A 20,429-nucleotide genomic window follows, 5' to 3' on the forward strand; every position below is an offset into this window, starting at 1 on the left:
AAACAAGGAAATATTTAAAACTTTGAGACATTAATTTTATCTTAATCTGATATCAGAAATTTCATTTCCTCCATTTTCAGAATTATCCAATGCCTAATTAACTGATTAGTGATATCATTAATGGAAGCTCTATTAAAAATCCCATGAATATGCCTATTTTACTCAATGAAAGCTATTATATTTATTGTTGACATGATCTAGTTCTACTAAAGATTATTTCTCATATTTTAAGAATGTAAATTCTGAAGTGGACATTAGGTTCTCTAAGTCAAAAGTAGGTTTAATAGCTGAATCAGAAAAGTTTGCTAATTTTAAAAATCAGACTTTAATACTAATTTGTATTTTATATACATTTCATTATTAGTTATAATGTCTAATATTCTTGAGCAATTTTTTAAAATCTAGATTGAGGAAAAAAGCACAGAAATACCAGTATTTGTAAATTTTGACAATAATATAATATTACAATAATATTACAATAATATATTTATTTGCTTTAGGACATACTTACTTGAGGGGTCCTTGGTGTTTCTAACCAAGCTCAAAGAGCACCAAGAACCCCTCATTTCAACCCTGAGCTACAAATATTCTCCTCTAACATAACATTTATTGCCACAAGTTTACAGTATTTGAACCAACAAACTATTAAATGAGTTATTAATTTTAATTGAAAGTAACTGACCAATATTTTTGTGTGTACAGTAAAACAATAAATCCTTAGAAGAGTTTCCTATTATCCAAGTATACAGAACAAAGGAAAACAGGTGAAAAATATAAGAATATTAAACTTGGGAAAGAATACCCTAAGGCTACATGAGCACTTATTCTGCAATTCTTTCATTAGTTACTATTACTTTGGGCTTCTAATATAAAGTGCTGGCTTTTACCCATAAAACCCTATATGACTTGATTCCAAGATGCTGTATAGAACATCTCCTCCAAGTGGAATCTTCTGAGGTTATGCTTGTCTTTGTGGAGGAAAGGTGTGGGGTTCCCTTCCTTCATCATACAAGGGAGAAACTGATCCAAACAGCCTTCCTCTGCCCATGATTTGGAACATCATGTTCCAGTTCCAGTCTTTGTGTCCTCCCATCTGATATTTTACAAGGAAGTAAAGTTTATATTATTTAATTACATGGAAAACCTTTATAGTTTCATGGATGAAGAATTTTATAGTTCTGACTTAGTATGGAGGAACTCCATAATATTGTTATATATTGCTGAATGAATGAATGTCTGTTTGTGTGTTTTGTTGCACAATCAGCCAGATGTCTACCTATTGAGTCCTTTCTAAGGATCTGGGATAGGCAGATGTGAATATTAAATGGTATTAAAGATATTGTTGCAGGATTCCAAGGTAGGCTGCCTTTTGCAAATGACTGATGGTGAATTTCTCAATGCCAATGGTGTTCAAGTGGTGTTCCAGTGTTTTCGGATTGCACCCAAGACTCCTATTACTATTGGTACTACTTTTGCTTTCTTTTACAACAATTGTTCTACTTCTATTTGCAGGTCTTTTTGTTTTGTTATATTCTCCAGTTCCTTTTCTTGCAGACTGCTGTCTCCAGATTGTGCTATGTACACTAACCAGGCTTCTTTTGTCTTTCTTAACAACAATTGTTAATCCTAGTTTCCCCGCCGCACTGAAAGCGGCGGTGGTGAGACCCCTCCTGAAGAAACCATCTTTGGATCCAGCTGTTCTTAATAGCTATCGCCCAGTCTCCAACCTTCCCTTTTTGGGGAAGGTTGTTGAGAAGGTGGTGGCCTTCCAGCTCCAACGGTCCTTGGAGGAAGCAAACTACCTAGACCCCTTCCAGTCAGGCTTCAGGCCCGGTTACAGCACAGAAACCGCTTTGGTCGCATTGATTGATGATCTCTGGAGAGCCAGAGATGAAGGACATTCCTCCATCCTGGTCCTCCTTGACCTCTCAGCGGCTTTCGATACCATCGACCATGGTATCCTTCTGCGACGACTGCGGGAGGTGGGAGTGGGAGGCACCGTGCTACGGTGGTTCTCCTCCTACCTCTCGGACAGGTCGCAGTCGGTGTTAGTGGGGGGGCAGAGATCGTCCCCTAGGCCCCTAAATTATGGGGTGCCTCAGGGTTCGGTCTTATCCCCCCTACTATTCAACATCTACATGAAACCGCTGGGAGAGATCATCCGCAGGCACGGGATTAGATACCATCAATATGCGGACGATACTCAATTGTATCTGTCCGCCCCGTGCCAACTCAATGAAGCGGTAGATGTGATGAGCCGGGGCCTTGAGGCCGTTATGGACTGGATGAGGGTTAACAAGCTTGTGCTCAACCCAGAAAAGACCGAGTGGCTGTTGTGTTTTCCTCCCAAAGATTTGACTAATATTCCACCACTCAGGCTGGGGGGTCAAATTTTACACCCCTCAGAGAGGGTACGCAACTTGGGAGTCCTCCTGGATCCACAGCTGTCATTTGACCACCACCTAACGGCTGTGACCAGGGGGGCATTCGCCCAGGTTCGCCTGGTGCGCCAGTTGCGACCCTACCTGAATCGGGAGGCTCTCACAACAGTCACTCGGGCCCTTGTGATCTCTAGGCTGGAATACTGCAATGTGCTCTACATGGGGCTGCCCTTGAAGAGCATCCGGCGACTTCAGCTAGTGCAGAACGCAGCCGCGCGAGTGATTGCGGGTGCACCCCGATTCACCCGCATAACACCTATCCTCCGCGAGCTGCGCTGGCTGCCTGTCGATCTCCGGATGCGCTTCAAGGTGCTATTAATCACCCATAAAGCCCTACATGGCAGTGGATCTGGATACTTGAGAGACCGCCTTCTGCCAATTACATCCCTGCGACCAATAAGATCCCATAGACTAGGCCTCCTCCGTATCCCATCGGCCAGCCAGTGTCGGCTGGCAACCACAAGGAGGAGGGCCTTCTCAGCAGTAGCCCCGACCCTTTGGAACGAGCTCCCCGTGGAGATTCGTACCCTCTCCACCGTCCAAGCCTTCCGCATAGCCTTGAAGAACTGGCTCGCCCGTCAGGCCTGGGGTTAAGGATAGTTACCCCTCCCGAATGATGAATGTATGTTGCCTACCATTTTATTATATGTTTCTATCTTGATGTTTGTATTCCCCTTCCCCGGTTTTATGTGAGCCGCCCTGAGTCCCCTCAGGGAAAAGGGCGGCCTACAAATTCTAATAAAACTCTAAACTCTAAACTCTAGTTTGTTATATGGTAGGTTTCTGTCTGTTTGAATTCTAAAGCTCAGAGTCCCTTATAATTGTAAAGTATCTGGAGTCATGTGAGCTAGGCATTATAGGTAATCGAGAATATTTAAAATGTAAATGTCAAATCCTTATGCCTAGCATATGTTCTTAATTTATTTTTAGTTTGAAGAATTAATATCTCAAAAATGATCAAGAGTATAAAAAGCAATACAATTTAAAAAATATTATTGTTCAGGGTCTGCTTTAAAACACTTTGAAACAAATAATCTAAAATTTCATCAGATGGGCACTGAATTTTCAATACAGAATCGTACTAACAGTTTGGATTATAGACCTACAAAAGTAAACATCATTGTAAGATACAGAAGAAATTCTGAAATGGTGGTGACAAATGTTGAAACCTGTGATATTGTTTGTTAATATATGTTAGAATTTTTGGAGATCTCCTTACATTTTTGTATTATACTTTTAGCCAAAGTATTTTAAGAGAGTGAACCATGGATCTTTGCCTCCAAAAGAAAAATGGCATAAAAAAAATTCAGAATTCCTAAAATTTTAATCTCAAGAAAAAAATGAGCAAAAAATATTTTCTCAAACTATTCAGAAACCAGAATTTGAATAAGTTATTTATCAGTTATTTCTGTAAATTCTGAAGTTTCTAATTTTTTTGTGTCAAATAGCTACTTTTGTTCTAATATTAGAACAGCTAATAATAGCTACTTCTGTTCTAATATTAGAACAGAAGTAACTATTTTTCACTATAATTGCATAAAGAAATTATACATATAAATATATATGTCCCAAACAATTTTATTTATTTGGTTTATGTCTTCTGAAATCAAAGAGACTCATTGAATTTTATGATATACCTATAAACAATATAATAAAAATGTCCAAAGTTAATAAATTAAAATAAAACTACAATATATCACATAATAAAACATCAATAATAAAAAACAACATTAAGATAAGCAGTGAGCAATAAATATATAAACTTTCTTTGAATCAATACATTTGAGCAGTGATACTCTACATTCTAAATGTTTTCTGGAGTAATTCTGTTTTTAATACCTTCTGAATTTCTATGGGGAGGGCTATTCAAGTGCAGATTCAGCATCAGAAAAACAGTGCATGCATGCCTCTGCCTAGTTCAGTTTGCAGAAATGGAGACTTCCAACAGGTTAATCTGGGATTATGAATCAGGCAAGCTAAAATTGTTGAAAATGGTCTTGCAAATATGCTGGTATCCATCAATGTAAGTCTGAAAAAGTAAAAACAGCACTTTAAGCAGCTCTCAGAAGCACCTGGGAGCCAATGTAGAGCCCAAAATACAGGTGTCATGCAGACCAACAACAATTGATCTGCTGCATTATAGAGCAAAATTCCGGATGGTCTTCAAAGGCAATCCCATTTACAACACTGTGATATTCCAAACAAAAGTTACAGTAAAGGGATTCCAAATCTTCAATTATATGAGTTTGTGTATTTATTAACTAGTAAAAAAATTGTATGATACCCCTCCATGGAAATTTTCCCTATGGGCCAATCTGGAATATTCATATATAGCAGCTTTAGTTGACTGGACTTTTTTGGCACAATATGTAATAAATTTCAGAGTTCTTTCACTATTTTATTGATTTGAAGACTGTGGTGCATTACTTTTCTTATGGTAAACTGATACTCTGGAATAATCCATCCTTCAGAATTAATAAAAAATATTTGTTATATGGAAAACAGGTAGATGTTGGGATTTATAGTTTGGGTTTATTAATAGATGAAATTATGAATGTGTCTTTTTTTTGTTAAAGGACAAATGTTACCTGCCTAGTATGTCTAAATAGTAGTATTTGATTCAATAGATATTAGATTATACCTCATTCAATAAAACATGCTTTGGTCTTATTGCATTCCATTGTGTTTACATGGTAAAAGTTTAATAACATAAGCAGTGCCCTGCTGTGATGCACTCTAGTCCATCTAGTCCAGCAATCTGTTCTCACAATGGCCACCCAACTGCACAAGAAAACCTACTAATCCCCCAGCAGATGGTTTCCAGAGGCAGTCACACTCTCATCAAGGCTAATAGCCATTGATCCCCATGACTTTCATAAATTGGTTCAACAATTTTTTGAGCTGACCCATCTGACAGTTAGCACACATCTCATAGTAGTGAATTCTAAAGTTGAATTACATGTTATGTTTAAAAAAATCAAATAAACCCAAAAGAGTTGTATAAGAAGAGAAACAGAATAAAAATCAATATTAAATTATTTACATTTACAGTCTTTTGACTTGTTTACATTTCAAACTCCAAGAATTACAGAACATTAACAATTTCATATTATATAAACATCATATATTGAAATAACTTATTGTACCAAAATTGATAAGATGGGAGTGATAGATGGTCCACATCATTACATTTAAAGTTTCATATTAACATTCAATGGATTTCATTTCTATACGTTATTTACATTTATTATTCTATATATCTTTTCCTGATTTTTACTAGCAGTACAATATTTCAGTTGTATTTTATTTGTAGCTGTTAGACTTCCCAATACAAGTGTTCATTGTGTACCGTATTTTTTGGAGTATAAGACGCACCAGAGTATAAGACACACCAGAGTATAAGACGCACCAAGGTTTTGAAGAGGCAAATTTTAAAAAATGTAAGTAGGTAGGTAGAGGGATAGAGAGGGAGAGAAAGAGAGAGAAGAACAGTAGGTAAGTAGGGAGAGAGAGAGAGTAGTTAGGTAGGTAGATAAAGGGATAGAGAGAGAGAAATAGAGATAGAGAGATAAATACAGTATAGATAGATAGGTAGAGAGAGTGTGTAGGTAGGTAGATAGAGGGATAGAGAGAAATAGAAAGAGATAAGAGAGAGAGAGAGAAATACAGTTGATAGGTAGGGAGAGAGAGTAGGTAGGTTGGTAGAGAGAGAGAAAGAGAGAGAGGGAGACAAATACAGTAGAAAGGTAGAGAGTAGTTATTGGTAGGTAGAGGTATAGAGAGAGAGAAAGAGAGAGGAATAGAAATACAGTAGATAGGTAGGGAGAGAAAGAGAGTAGGTATTGGTAGGTAGAGGGATAGGGAGAGAGAAAGAGAGAGGGAGAGAAATACAGTAGATACGTAGGGAGAGAGAAAGTAGGTAGAGGAGAGAGAGAGAGAAATACAGTAGATAGGTAAGGAGAGTGAGTGAGTGACTAGGTAGGTAGATAGAGGGATAGAGAAAGAGAAATTCAGTAGGTAGGCAGGTAGGTAGAGGGAGGGAGGGAGGGAGAGAGAGAGAGAGGAGAGAAGAGGAGAGAGAGAGATACAGTAGGTAGGTTAGGGAGAGAGAGAGTAGGTAGGTAGATGTTTCCAGGTGTATTTATCCATGTGCTGGAGAAGGAAATCGCTGACAATCTGCAGCACCTAAGACTTTGTTTCTGCTGGCACAGCACTTGATCAATGTAATTCTCATCAATCAGTTAAAAAGCTTTTTAAAAGGGAAAAAAGTTTTTGCACTCTGCAAACCTCCCAAAAATGGCCCGTTTTTCGTGAAAACGGGCCCGTTTTTTTAAAAAAAGGCATGAATAGCCTTGTGGGAGCTTGTAGAGTGCTCCGGGGGTGGTGGGGGGTGGTAAATGAGCAAAAACTGCTCCTTTTTCACAAAAATGAGCCCATTTTTGGTCAAAAAAATTGCATGCATAGCCATGGAGTGCTGCTGGGGGGGGGGGGAAGCGGCCCATTTTTTGTTTATTTCTGCCCTCCCCAGCCCCCAGGAGCTCTCTGAAAGCCTCCATAAGGGTATGAGTGTCCATTTTGGTGAAGGGACAGGGCTTGGGGAGGCAAAAAAATGCTGTATTCAATGTATAAGACGCACCCAGATTTTCAGCCTCTTTTTTGAGGCAAAAAGGTGCGTCTTATACTCCAAAAATATGGTATATCTTCTGAATCATATTCTTATTCCACAGAAATTGGCATTTGGACAAAAAAAAGTAGTGAAGCATATCTTTAAAGGAACCTAATCCAGAAATCTCTAAAAGATCTCTTAAACCTGGAGCTAGCATGGTACAAGGCAGGGAAAATACAATATCTAAAAGGGGGAAAATAAAAATAAATAGAAATCCCACCACATTATAAAACACTATTATCTGTAGATGTGAGAACTAAAATTGCCAAAGCAGGAAGCCACTGTTTCCAGGCTAGAGGGAATTATTATGCAAAACTATATCAGATGCCTTCCAAGACCTTAGAATTAAGTGTCCACTGACTGATAAAAGTGTGGGGGAGGGGAGTCCTAGAAATTATATTCATGAATGCAAGGTTGATAGTCTGGCTTCCATATAGTGCAGTAGACAGATCTTCTGTGTACATATGGCTTCATTTTTGTCTGCCATACTATAAAGAAATCAAACTAGCTGTTGTATGTGTGAGGTTTTTTTTAAATCAAATAAGCCAATAGTTGTAGAGGCAAGATTTACAACTTAGCCTAATGTGAAGCTTGATGCAGCATTGTGAATGCATTTCTGTCCTTCACTGTTTGCCTTTGCAAAGTAGGGGGGTGATTCTGTATTGAAATTATACGGTGAAGCATCTCAGTGGCTTTAAAGAGTTAACTAAAATGCCTCAAAATAACGTGTGGACAGGAGGACCTTAAAAAATTATAGCTGTTACAGAGGTGGGTTGCTACTGGTTTGCACTGGTTCAGGCGAACCGGTAGTGGACATTGAGACTGGGTTGCCGAAATGGTAGGGATGGCCGGCCAGCCATGCTCCTGAACCAACTCCCCGATTGCCCATGCCTTTGCCAGCATGTTTTTTTCTCATTTTATAATGTTCTGCACATGCACAGAACAATTAACAGGCAACTGCGCATGCACAATCAAAGTGTAGCACGTGCATGCACAAAGCGAACCGGCAATAATGCTAGCAGCAACCCACCCCTGAGTTGCTCCATAAATCTAGTATAAATATGAGAGAGAGTGAAACACTTTTTAAAAAATCCACATTCTACAGCAGTGAATAGCTCAATGAAAATATGAGCCCACCACTGTGAAAAGGCAAATCCATGTTTAATCATTCAGAATATAATGTACAGTATTGGTCACTGCACCTCAAAAAGTATTTTAGAAACTGGAAAAAAAAATAAAACTCTGATTGTAGGTTTTGATCATTAGATTGTTGCTGCTGTTATAGAAATGGCTTGAAATGTTGAGAAATGTAAAGCAAATAAATGGTTGAGCTTGTAATTCTATTTTCATGCACTAAAAAAAGTCACTACATTTTCCCCCCTTTCTCTTAAGTTTTCCAACTTTTGCTGGAATAAGCTTTAATAAAAGTAGGCACAAAAAAGTGAGCTTTGTAGATGTGGAACGGTCTCAGAAAAGGAAAGTGAAAGATGAGGGGATGAAACTCCCTTATAAGAAAGAGCTACATCTTTTCAGACAGCTTTTCAGCTATGAAAGGGACAAACATGAGAGTCAAAATTATACAAAAAGGGGGGAAGACAACAGATTTTTTTCATTTGTTTTCAAAATATCCTACATCCCAAGATTGTTCAGAACAGTGACAAAAACCAAGGTGGATAAAAATCAATGACTTTTTTTTAAAAAATGGATTAAAAAAATAATTTGATTTTTTATTATTTTAATCTAATTTATTTTAATAAAGTACTTTTGGAGTAAAAATCTATCTAAGGCTAGTTTTCTATTTAAGATACATTAATAATTTAGTTTATTCAGCATGAGCTTAATTATGTAGCATGAGGCTGTATATTCTGCAATATTGGGACTGTCGTTGAGTCAACAGCAGGTTAGAGGAGAAGCTGCTGTAGGACAGAGGTGACAATTGCTCTTTAAAAATTATGATTTAAATCGAGTTGATTTAAATCAAGCCTTTTTACTAGTGATTTAAATCATGATTTAAATCGACTTGATTTAGATCAAATCCACCTTTACAAAAACCAAACAACAACCCTAAATACTGACACATTCAGGACATATTAAAGCAATACTTTATTGGCACAAACAGCGCACTTCATTATCACAAGATTTTGTAAAGGCTAGATACTGCTTAAAAAGTAAGTTAGAAACATATATGAAAAATACCACAATTAATGGATAGCAAATATGATCCCCATAGATTGTCATTGACAGTAAGTGCTCAATACCAGTTGCTAGGGAACATTAGAAGAAAGAGGTTTGTTTTGAAAATTTGTCCTGTTTATGGCCTTTCCGGAGAATTCCTGCTCATACATTCCTGGAACAGAAGCCAGACTGGACCAATCTAACCTGGGACATCAGGTTGGTTAGTTATATATAATTAGGTTATAGTATTCTGAAAGTACAGTTCTGATTTGAATTACTGGGAAACCTCTTCAGCAATTTATTTCACCAAGAAAAATGAATTTACTACCGGAAGTTTCTAACCACTATAGGATTTTATTTAAAAAATAATATAGTTCATGGATTTACTAGATCATATGTCTCCCCATTGCTTTGAGTTGAGTTTAAACCAGAGGTATCATTCTGACTTGGCATGTAATGACTGTTCTGAAAAATAAGTAATGAACTTTGAGCTGTTTTTTAAAAAGTTAATATTAAAGTTATTTGTGCATTGGCATTCTAAGAGTTGTACCATTTTAAATAAAATTCTTAAGAAAATAATTCGCATAGAATATAAAAACATAAGCTAAGTGGAGAAACAAATAATTTATAGCCTGCTTAAATGTAAACAAAGATGAAACCTTTCAGGTCTGAATCTTCACCAATATACTACCTATTGTAACATAATATCTATGGATTCTTTGAGGCACCTACAATTTAAATGAAATGGTAACTCAGTATCTTTGTTATACCTAAGCAAATTTGGAAAAATTAAATTGCTAACAATTTTTACCTCTGTTAACTTTTAAAGTATACATTCTTTTGCAATAGGTTTCTCCGAAACAAGAACAAAAGTTGATGCACATTTTAAGCATTTTCTTATAAATTTTTTCTTGATCTAATACAGAAAGAAATTAAAACTATTGTGCAGAGCAACTGAGCAAAGCAGCTAACAAATATAAGCACTTGTTTTTTTTCCACAGACAACTGTTTAATTTAAAAGTGACTATAGTTTATTTTTGCATGTTATAATCTTTTAAGGAAGACAGGTATGAATATCTATTTGAAGATATATCTCATTAAGTTATGTGCACAATATTTGTCAGTTTTGTCAGAATTTTAAAAATCTTCATAAGAAACCACAGAACCCACTTTCAAAAATTATAAATCTTTGAATAAAACACATTTTAGCAGATAAATTTGATAGTTTTAAATAAGCTGCTACCACTAAATGGGAAAACTGTATGGAGAATACATTGAAATAAAATTACTCATTTTTCTAAATAAATAAAGTGTGGCTTCATTTTAACAAAACATTCCCATGTTTCAGATTATGGATTGTACTACATATGGAATAGAAAATTGGCAATTCAGTCATGGAAATTTTAGGGAAGAAGTAGACAAAATAATAAAATTGTATCACCTAGCTATTGAAACATTCCACATAATACTATTTTCTCCATTCTAGAAAGGATGTTATACAACTGGAAAAAAACTTCCGAAAAAAACTCTTAAAAGAATAAGGGAATTGGACAATTAAAAAGAAAGAAGCAAAAATGTTTAAACGTGTTTAAAGTTTAAATTGTTCGAGAAGACTGATCAGTGTGTCAATTGTCACAGATATTTTATTTATTTATGGGAATTTCACTTTGTGCTGCCCATCTCAACAATTTATGAAATGCTCAGATTTTACGTAAATATTTTTTCCCTTTCCTCTGACAAGACTTTGGCATTCTCAGATAAAATGTATAAGCACAAGATTTAAAATTATAAAAGGTAATCATTAAAAATAATTAATTTAGGAAAAATCAGTTTTAAAATGCAATAATGCTACTCCTCATATATATGAAAATCTCTCTCTCTCTCTCTCTCTCTCACACACACACACATATTCGTAGATGTTCACGGGTGTAGGTATGCTGGTCATGTTGTATTCGGGTCTTTTCCTGTGTAAGATTGAGATTGTCTTGGCAAAGTTTCAGCGAGGTCTCACTCGCCATCTTCAGCCCAATCTCAATCTTACACGGGAAAACACCCACACTATATATATATATAATGTTATGTTATGTTATGTTATATTATATACATATATATATATATATATATATAATATTATATAATATTATATTATATATATATATATATATATATATATATATATATATATATATATATATATATATATATATATATATATATATATATATATATATGGATATGGGTGGATATGGGTGGATATGGGTGGATATGTGTGTGTATATATAATACATATATAATACATATATAATAAATATATATAATACAGCCCAGGTTCGATTTCCAATAAGGGTATGGCTAGCTAATGAGAGCTAAATAGCTTGAAATAGATCTATACTAGTCTCCCTTTATTTATTTATTAGCACAAATGCAACACACGCACACACTTGGGTAGAAGCAGGATGCCCAGATTTGGATGATGCAGAGGGAAGAACCAGACAAATTTGGTGAGAAAGGACGTTGGTACTTACATGATATGCCTCTTCTCATAGTGGGGGGGGAGGAGTATCCAGATTGGGTTGACCTTGTCCTCTCATTGATTGGATTGAGTCAGATAAGCTCTTTGGGCTATGCCCAAAAAACATAGTCAGGGAGGGGATGGATACTCCTCTGGTGGGGCTGCCGGCCATGCTTGCAGCTGTCTGGGATACGTCTTCCTGGGAGCTGCTGGCCGCCGCTATCTTGGACCATGTGGGTCCTCCCGGCTTCAAAATGACGCCACACGGCTAGAAAAGGAGGTGTGGATTTTAAAAAGTACCTGCAGAGCAGCTTGTGCTCCAAAGAGCTGCCACACGCCCTCTCAGCCAGATTGCTTCCTCCTGCCTCTTCTCCGATGCCACTGTGGCCAGGAAATGCTTCTTCGGTTCCCTCATGATCCTCTGGCCACATGGAGGCAGTGTGGGTGCTCCACGGTGTTTGGAAAGCTGCGGTTCGTCGCTCAACCCCTGGGGGGAGCAATGGAGCGCTCCAGTGCGTGGAGAGCCTCAGCGGCAGGGCTTGCCTCCAGGAGGCTTGTGCCCTCTCCTCCTGCTTGCCCGGCAAAGGTCCTCACTGAGTGACTCCAGTTTCACTCAGTGGCCAGGGCAGCGTGCCACCCCAGGGGGCTTATGGCAGTCCCGTTCCTGCAGGAGGAGGCTGTGCGCAGTGCAAAGAGGCAAGATTCGACGGGTCCAAATTGATTTCCCTTTTAATCCTTAGTAAATTGCTGGAGATCCAGAATGGTGCAACCTCCACTGAGTGAATTGAGTCAATAACTGGGGTCTTCCTGGTGGCCAAAGAGCTTATCTGACTCAATCCAATCAATGAGAGGACAAGGTCAACCCAACCTGGATACTCCTTCCCCCTCACTATGGAGAATAGTTCTGCTAACCACTCTTACTTAAGAATACAGTGGCTATACATTCAACTAAGCAAACACTGAGGACAAAAGATAAGTGTACTGTCAATTGTTTTAACATCCTATATACGTTTTCAGTGCTATTTGGGTGTCAATTTTTGGAAACATAAAACTGGACCTCAAAATTTTATTTATTTAAATCTGAGATTTTAGCCAATTAGTTTGTATCTTCTTTCAGAAAATTCAATTCCACTAGGCCCATTTTGTGAGCAATTCTGTTGAATATCTGTTGAGGACTTTCAATCATTTTTCCGTATTTCAGCAAAACTTTAGTTTCACTGCGTTTGCCAATATCTTCCTCTTGTAGAGAGATAGTATTGCTCGGAATACTTGCAAACTTTTAACCCAGAAACAATAAGCAGATAGGTCAATGTGCAGAAGTAACAGCACATTTATATTGTTACTTGGTTATCCTTGGTTATCTCCTATTTTCTCTTAAAATAGGGATTTTTCTTTCTTCTGTATCATGAATTACCCAGATTATGCTATTTCTCTTTGCTTTGCTCTTAACCACTAGACCAAACTATCTATATATAGTTAAACCTGTGCTATTGACTTTAAAATGTTCTCATTGATCAGTTTTTTTAAAGTTACATGTTTTATAAAATAGGATAAAGAAAAATTATGGGAGCTAAGCAAAAAAGAAAGAAGAAAGCAAGAGAGTAAAAATGTAATATGTATGTATGTATACGTACGTGTATATGAACATTTTACAAATGAAATTTTACACAACTATTTTTTATCACTCTATTTCATTGCAATCATCTCTCTCTATGTAGCCAGTTTGGTCTAATGGTTAAAGACCAGGCTAGAAAACGGGAGATTAGATGACTCTGGACAGTCCCTCTGTCCGCTCAACCTCATACGGTGGTTGTGGGGGGGAAAAGAGAAGGAAAATATGTTGGATATGTTTGCTGCCTTGAATTATTTCTAAAAATAATAAAGGTGGGATATAAATAAATGAATAAATAACCTGTGCTCGTAAGCAATTCATTCATAAGTCATTAGTAACAACCCTTTCCTCTAATTCATTTTGGCCCGTGATTTTTTAGCAAGCCTAGGATCAGATACAAAAATGATTACCAATGTAATTTTAATAAACATATGCCACTGAGCTTAATTTTTTAATACCAGAATACCAAAAGATTAGAGCTATTTAGTAAGAAAAAGCAAAAACAAAACAAAATTCACCAGGTCTGGTTAGACCTTTTTGCTCTTATATTATAGGATGTTGGATAAAAGTTTTAGAAAATATTCAAGACCACAGACTTGAGCTTCTTTGCATTATTCTACAAATATCTCAGACTTTACTAAGAAAGGGAAAAGATACATTTTTGTTATTATTAAATGATTTCATTACATTTAAGAGCAGAATAAGACAGCTTTTTCTATGCTGAGTCGTTTCCTGTCAGGAGCAAAAGTCACAGTACAAGCGTAAAGCTTTAATTAAGTTGATTTTTTTCTAAAAAGCTATGCAAGGGGAATCTTCTCAACTAATAATCAATACCTGGTTAACATCAGATAAGGGTCAATGGCACTCAAGTGAAGTTAGGTTTAGTTTGCTTGTGACTACATAGGGATTCTAGGCTGATTCCTCACCTCATTCTATACCCAGGATCTGCCATACCTATATTTCCTGCATCAGGATAAGTTCACTTCAGATATTCTATAAAGCAAATATTATTTGATCCAAACTCCATCAATGAAGCTTTTTGAAAAATAGTTGTACCATCACTAAAGCATGAGAATAGATATGGGAATTCAAACACTTCTTGGATTCTACCACACACTGAGTTTAATAGAAAGTGCATGCCAAGTATGCCATACAGATACATAATGTAATATCAAAAAATGAAACACGTCCACTCACTAGACCTGTTACAATTCAGAGAAAAGTCAGAATATGTTTTATTCCAAATAAATAGTTTGTAAGTTTAGCATGAAATCTAAAATGCCAATGTTCATGCCTGAATTGGTTGAAAGAAGCTTGATCACAACGTTTTTTTTTTAAATAGAAAAGAGAACCTAACTACCACCCATTGCTGAAGACAGTAGAGGTAAATGCCATTTATGTATCTGAGCTAGTAATGCCAGTAAGAACCTACAGAAGACCTGAAGAAGTTAAGGCAAGAAACTACTATTGCAAATATTGTTGGCTGTTATTGAAAAAGTATGGGTGGAATAAAAAACAGTATTAATGTGTGATCAGTTCAGGTGGGAAATTTCTTTCCCTTGTGTATATATAAAGTGGAATATGATGTCAAAAGTCAAAATATATGTAAAATATGCAAAATATGTTTGCATTTGTTTCCAAGGTTAGGAAGGAAAGGACAGACTATTTCAATGAAAACCTCCCAATTGATTTCCAGAGAAACATGAAATATACTCAAACACTTTGACATTCAATGAATCAATCAATTGAGGTCTTCTAGTTCAACTCTCTATTTATTCAGAATACTTTAAAAACAATTTTTAAACAAGGAATGATATACAGAAAACAGGATTGAAAACTTAACACAAAAGTAAAGACATGAGTTAATGCATTCATTAACACACCAGAACCAATTTCATTGTATTTAAGTACTATGACAATATGATTATACTTACGGAACAAAAAAAATTAAAGAAAGTTTTTTCTATGATCCAGAAATCCATAAATTGGATGCAGTAAAATAACAGGGCTTGCTGCTAAAAATAGCCTAGCTCAGATCTTCCTATCTTTTTTTTTTTGGCAAGAAATCCCTTGCACAGGTTTTGTAATACAACATTACACTAGAATACTGACAGATATATGACTTGGGGAGGTATAGTATGGCCTTGGATAGCGCTTTCTTGTCAGGCCTCTTTGGTGGGTGTAATGGAGCATTTCCCTTAGCTTTTCTTAAAAGGAGCAAGTCAGCTTCAACTGTCAGAAGCTCACCAAAATGACTGGAATGGAATATACCAAGTGCTTTTAGTAATTTTATAACTCAATTATTTAGCATTGCCAGCATTATATTCATTTATCAATAACATAGTTATTCCTACTACCATCCCAAAACAATAAGTGTCAGAAATGCTGATGTTATTGAAACAATAAAATCATTAGACACAATTCCATTTGTAATGGCCACTATTCATTTTCTATGACTTAGTTATCTGGTAGGTTTCAGAAGGTTACTGAAGTTCACATAGCAATCTATGTGAATAATTAAATATTCTACCAAAACAATAACTTTTAAGATTGCCAGCACACACACACACACTTAAAATGTACAATTAAGTGGAAGTTGAAAATCTGTTTGAATAGTTCCTTTCTCAAGGTTCGTCCTCCAAACAGTAGATTCACAGAAAAAGCCTATATTCAATAAACTAATATCCTGCTCTTTGTGTTGGCTGCAACTGTACAGAGATGTCTAGATGACAACTACAGCACTAGCACAAGTAGTACAGTATAAACACTGACATTATCGAAAAATATACTGATAGTTTAGTGTGAACCTGCTTGCAATTTGAAAAATAACCTCTTTATGCTGACACAGAAAACAGAAACTAAGATGCCTGTGTAATTTGAACCATCACACATCATCCATATTAAGTCCCACTAGTTTGAATGGATCTTACTCCTAATTAAATATACAAAATATAGAACTTGCCCATCTTTCAGTGGCCAAACATTATTGATCAAACCAAGACATGTTTTGGTTGTATAGATGCCAGCTTTCCATCTGCAGGAAACCTTATTAAAGAAAACATTTAATGAAGGAGACCTGTGGAATTTCAGTCATGTTAAACTAACTTGGACTGCATAGTTCAGAAATTGTTACTCAGATAAAATATTTCCATTAAACACTTTACAGCTATATGTGTGATGATTACTTATTTACTGGTTAGATTTATAGTTGATCTTTCTTTCTGAAACTCGAGGAGGCATACAGAGCAATCTCTGTTTTTCCTCTCACTACAATCTTGTGAGGCAGACTAGTTTGAGAATGGCCCAGTCACCAACTGAGCTTCCATGGCTGAAGGTAAATTAAAATCTGCATCTCCCTGTTCCTAGACCAACATCTTAATCGCCCTATCAAGCTGACTGTGTTATTCTAAAACTACGCATTATTCTAAAATAATTCAAATCATACTGTGGACAGATAAAGCTTGAGATTGTTTTTAAGTTCATTTCCGTGTACTTTCAAAAGCTTCATACAAAGTAGACATTTTTTCAAAAAGAACTTTATTCAGGTCTAGATAGAAGTGCCGGGGGTTGGATCTGGGAATATTTTTCTGAAAAAAATATGTTCTACAGCAGTTGCAGTTTTCAAACTACAGTGTACTTTTATATGCTATAATTATAAGATATAGGTTCAAGGAATTCAAAAATGGGGTATTCTGATTTTTCCAGAAGTATGTTGACCCTCTTGTTTCAAACTCAAAACACTTCCTGAATGGTTAAACCAGCACTGGAATATTTCCAATAAGATCATGAGAGCTATTTTCAACTGAAAACTATGCTTTGTGCTCATATCAGTCTTCCTAGATCCAAATCTTTCAAATTTAAAATATTCTACAGATTAAAACAAAGAATCACCTTTCAAACTATCAATCCTTGTACATTTTGCATTACAAACCTCTCAAGGAAGCATGCAACATAACTTTAGAATTTACAAAAGGTTTACTTTATTAAAAATAACAATGCTCTGAAATAAAGGCCTATCCATAATTAAATATATTGTTTTGAATGAAGAAATCTAGTTAACAGCTCACAATCAAAACTTAAACAGGAAATATATACACACATACATACATACATACACACACACATATACACACACATTGCAGCCACATCCTATGCATAGTAATTTTAAATCAAATCCGCCTTTATTATTTTTTTAAAAAATAACTCAAAGCAGCAAACATACCTAATACTTATTCTCAAATACTATATAGGATTGAATATAAATCCATTCATATTTAAGCAAATATAGTTTTAGTTAAAATATAGTTGTTAAAGAGTAGTTATTTGCTAACAAAATATGAATATACTGCAAATTAATATGAATCTATAGAATTTAATACTTAACTGAATAGTTAGTAGCATTACTTTAATATTCATGTTATATTAAATGTTGACTATGCAGTTAAGAAATGAAAATAATTCCATGTATGTGAATGTATGTAACCTATTTGAAAACAATTAGAACTTGTCAGAGTATTACCTGAAGTTGCTCTCATGATCTATACTGAGACTTTTATACATTCTTCAAGAAAAATGGAATGCTCACAAATGTTTTTTTTAAAAATGATATCCCAGAACTTTTGCCTAAGTGTACAATTTAAGTGTACAATTTAAATTACTGTATTCAAACTAAAAAGTGTTACACTTTTTTTCATAGAGCAAGTTACTTGTTACTACATTTTAAGAGCTGAACATAAACAATTCTTCAAAACTAAAGCTCAACATTTTTACAATATGTATGCCCAACTGAACTCCAAGTAAGGTTTTTCACCAAGCATCTGCTGTTCAAAAATACTTGTCTATATTGACAACTAAGTTAGGAAAGATACTTTTATCAATGTATACATGTTATCAGAGAGCATGGAAAGAAGGAAGAATTGAGTTTTTTTTTTAAAAAAAATCAAATGTTAAGCAAGGGAGCAGTATATATCAAGCTGCAGGTTACTTGGTTAGATTCCCTAACCAAGGCCTACTGAGATATATGGGCCATCTGTGCACATATCACAGTTCAAATATACCTTGCAGGCTTTAATAAATCAACAACACAATATTCTCTTACTTTAACAAAATCATTAAAAATATCCCAGCAACTTCACAACAGAACCCACCAAACAATAGGAGCAAGATTTGAAATTGGATGTATTTAAAGTTTTCTACTTCTCCAACTTCAAATTAAGTCCAAACTTTGCAATGGAATCTATTTAATATAAAATGCTGTCCAATATATTCCTCCAAATTAATGAGATTTATATATACACATAAGTAGACTGTAGGATTGAGGTAGGATTCTTAACCCCTGCCTATATAAGTAGCAGTTCCTTTAGATAAGCATCTTTGAGTTTTAACTTCTCAAATCAAACAAATGAATCCTTAGCAGAGTAGTAATGTACATAATATCGAAAATAAATTCTTCATTAAATCCTCAGACGTTGATACATTAATTCACAAAATAAACAATAATAAATAGATATAATGTTATTTTGCTTATACATAACCATAAAAAAGGACCTGGGGTTCAAAAGTGTCATAACTTAATAAATGTAACTGTGGAAGAAATAGGTTCCAGAATTAATGTACTGATATTGTTGCAAAATACATAGCAAAATATTCCAATACTACTTCAAAGCAAAAATATCCAGATAACAGATTTAATCCATTTTCTACTACATAACCTGAATCCAACTTCTCAAGACCACCAACAGTAAATGCTCATAAATCTTTCTACCAAAAAACAAAAAACCGGTGGAATAGCTGTCGGAAGGACTTTTCTATCTCCCTGCATTCAAACATCACCCACAAAGCAAAAAAAGCCACCAATCTATGGCAGTTTGGGTTTCATTGGAAGCCATAAATATGCAAGGGCAAAATAAAAAAGAACCCAGTCATGAAAGGCTTCACTGCACACAACTAGGAGCAAAAAAATAATAATAATGAACACACACCTATCTACCTCCTGTATTAATTCAAATGAAACAACTGCCCCCCTCCAAACACCTTTCAATCTGTGCTTGCTAAAAATAAAACAGAAATCAAGGGACTACTTTTTTTCCCTTTCCCAGCAACACACGAACCGCTTGCTTCCCTGTGCTCAAAAGTAGAAACAGAAAAGAAAACGAGAGAAGGAAAGGAGGGAGGGAGGGATAGAGAGAATATCAAGAAAACAAACACCCTCCCACTATCCAGATCGCTTCGCCTCGGGAGTGAAATTGTGGGGTCGGAGAAGGCACAAGCTTGCCTTACCTCCCTTTTGCATATAGAGAGACCAGCTTACCTTGGCTGCACCCCACTTTTATTTCCTCTCCTGGAGCAGTGGAGAAAGAGACACACACACAAAGGGTAATAAAGGGGGAGGAGGGGAGAGCAGGGGGATCGAGGGGGGGGGAGCTGGTGAATTGGTGGCTGCTGCTCCTCTGTGTGTGTGTGTGTGTGTGTGTTGAGGTGTCTTCAGCCAGGGCCAAACAGCAGCAGCAGCAGCAGCAGCAACAACAGTAGTAGAGGAGACGGAGCTGTGTTGCTAAGAGGCTTTTAGGTCTCTTTTCTCCTCTCGTCTGACGACCAAAGCGGGGGAAGAAACTCTCCCTCTCACTAGGGTCTCTCTGGGATCCTCTAGCCAGGCTGGGGGTGGGGGAGAAACTCAAATCTTCTCGGAGCTAAGCTCCCCCCACCCCGCAAACCAATTCAAGGTGGAATTAGTGCTCTGTCCCTTTAACAATATAAATAAAAGGTCCCCCCAGTCTCCCCCTTCCCTCTCTTCTTCATCATCAGCTGCTGCTGCTGCTGCTGAGGCTCTGGCTCTCTCTGGCTGGGAGAAAGATGGGAGGCTGTCAGTGCGCATGCGCCCCGTGGGAGCTCGCTTGGGTTAAAGGAGGGGGAGGGAAAAGTTTCCTCCCACAAGGCCCCGCGCCTTAAAAAGCGAACCCGGAAAAAGATTCCGCAAAGATGGAAGAAAAGGAGGGGGGAGGCGGAAGCGGTGGGCGGGGAAAA

The 20,429-nt window shown here is 36.4% G+C and overlaps 1 protein-coding gene across 2 annotated transcripts in view; it reads right to left on the reverse strand.

Annotated features, from left to right (window-relative positions):
• Window positions 1–20,264, reverse strand: part of MBD5 (methyl-CpG binding domain protein 5) — a 151,445-nt gene extending 131,181 nt beyond the window's left edge. The window contains exon 1 of one of the 2 annotated variants that reach the window (XM_087710683.1): window positions 19,717–20,264. The gene's annotated coding sequence lies outside the window, so the exon portion shown is untranslated. The remainder of the gene's footprint in view (window positions 1–19,716) is intronic. The other variant, XM_087710690.1, reaches the window with a different exon arrangement.
• Window positions 20,265–20,429: the final 165 nt, after the last annotated feature.

The sequence above is a fragment of the Thamnophis sirtalis genome, unplaced genomic scaffold (assembly GCF_051295495.1).
Source record: "Thamnophis sirtalis isolate CommonGarterSnake01/CBP01778 unplaced genomic scaffold, rThaSir2_p1.2 scaffold_1, whole genome shotgun sequence".
Taxonomy (NCBI): Eukaryota; Metazoa; Chordata; class Lepidosauria; order Squamata; family Natricidae; genus Thamnophis; species Thamnophis sirtalis.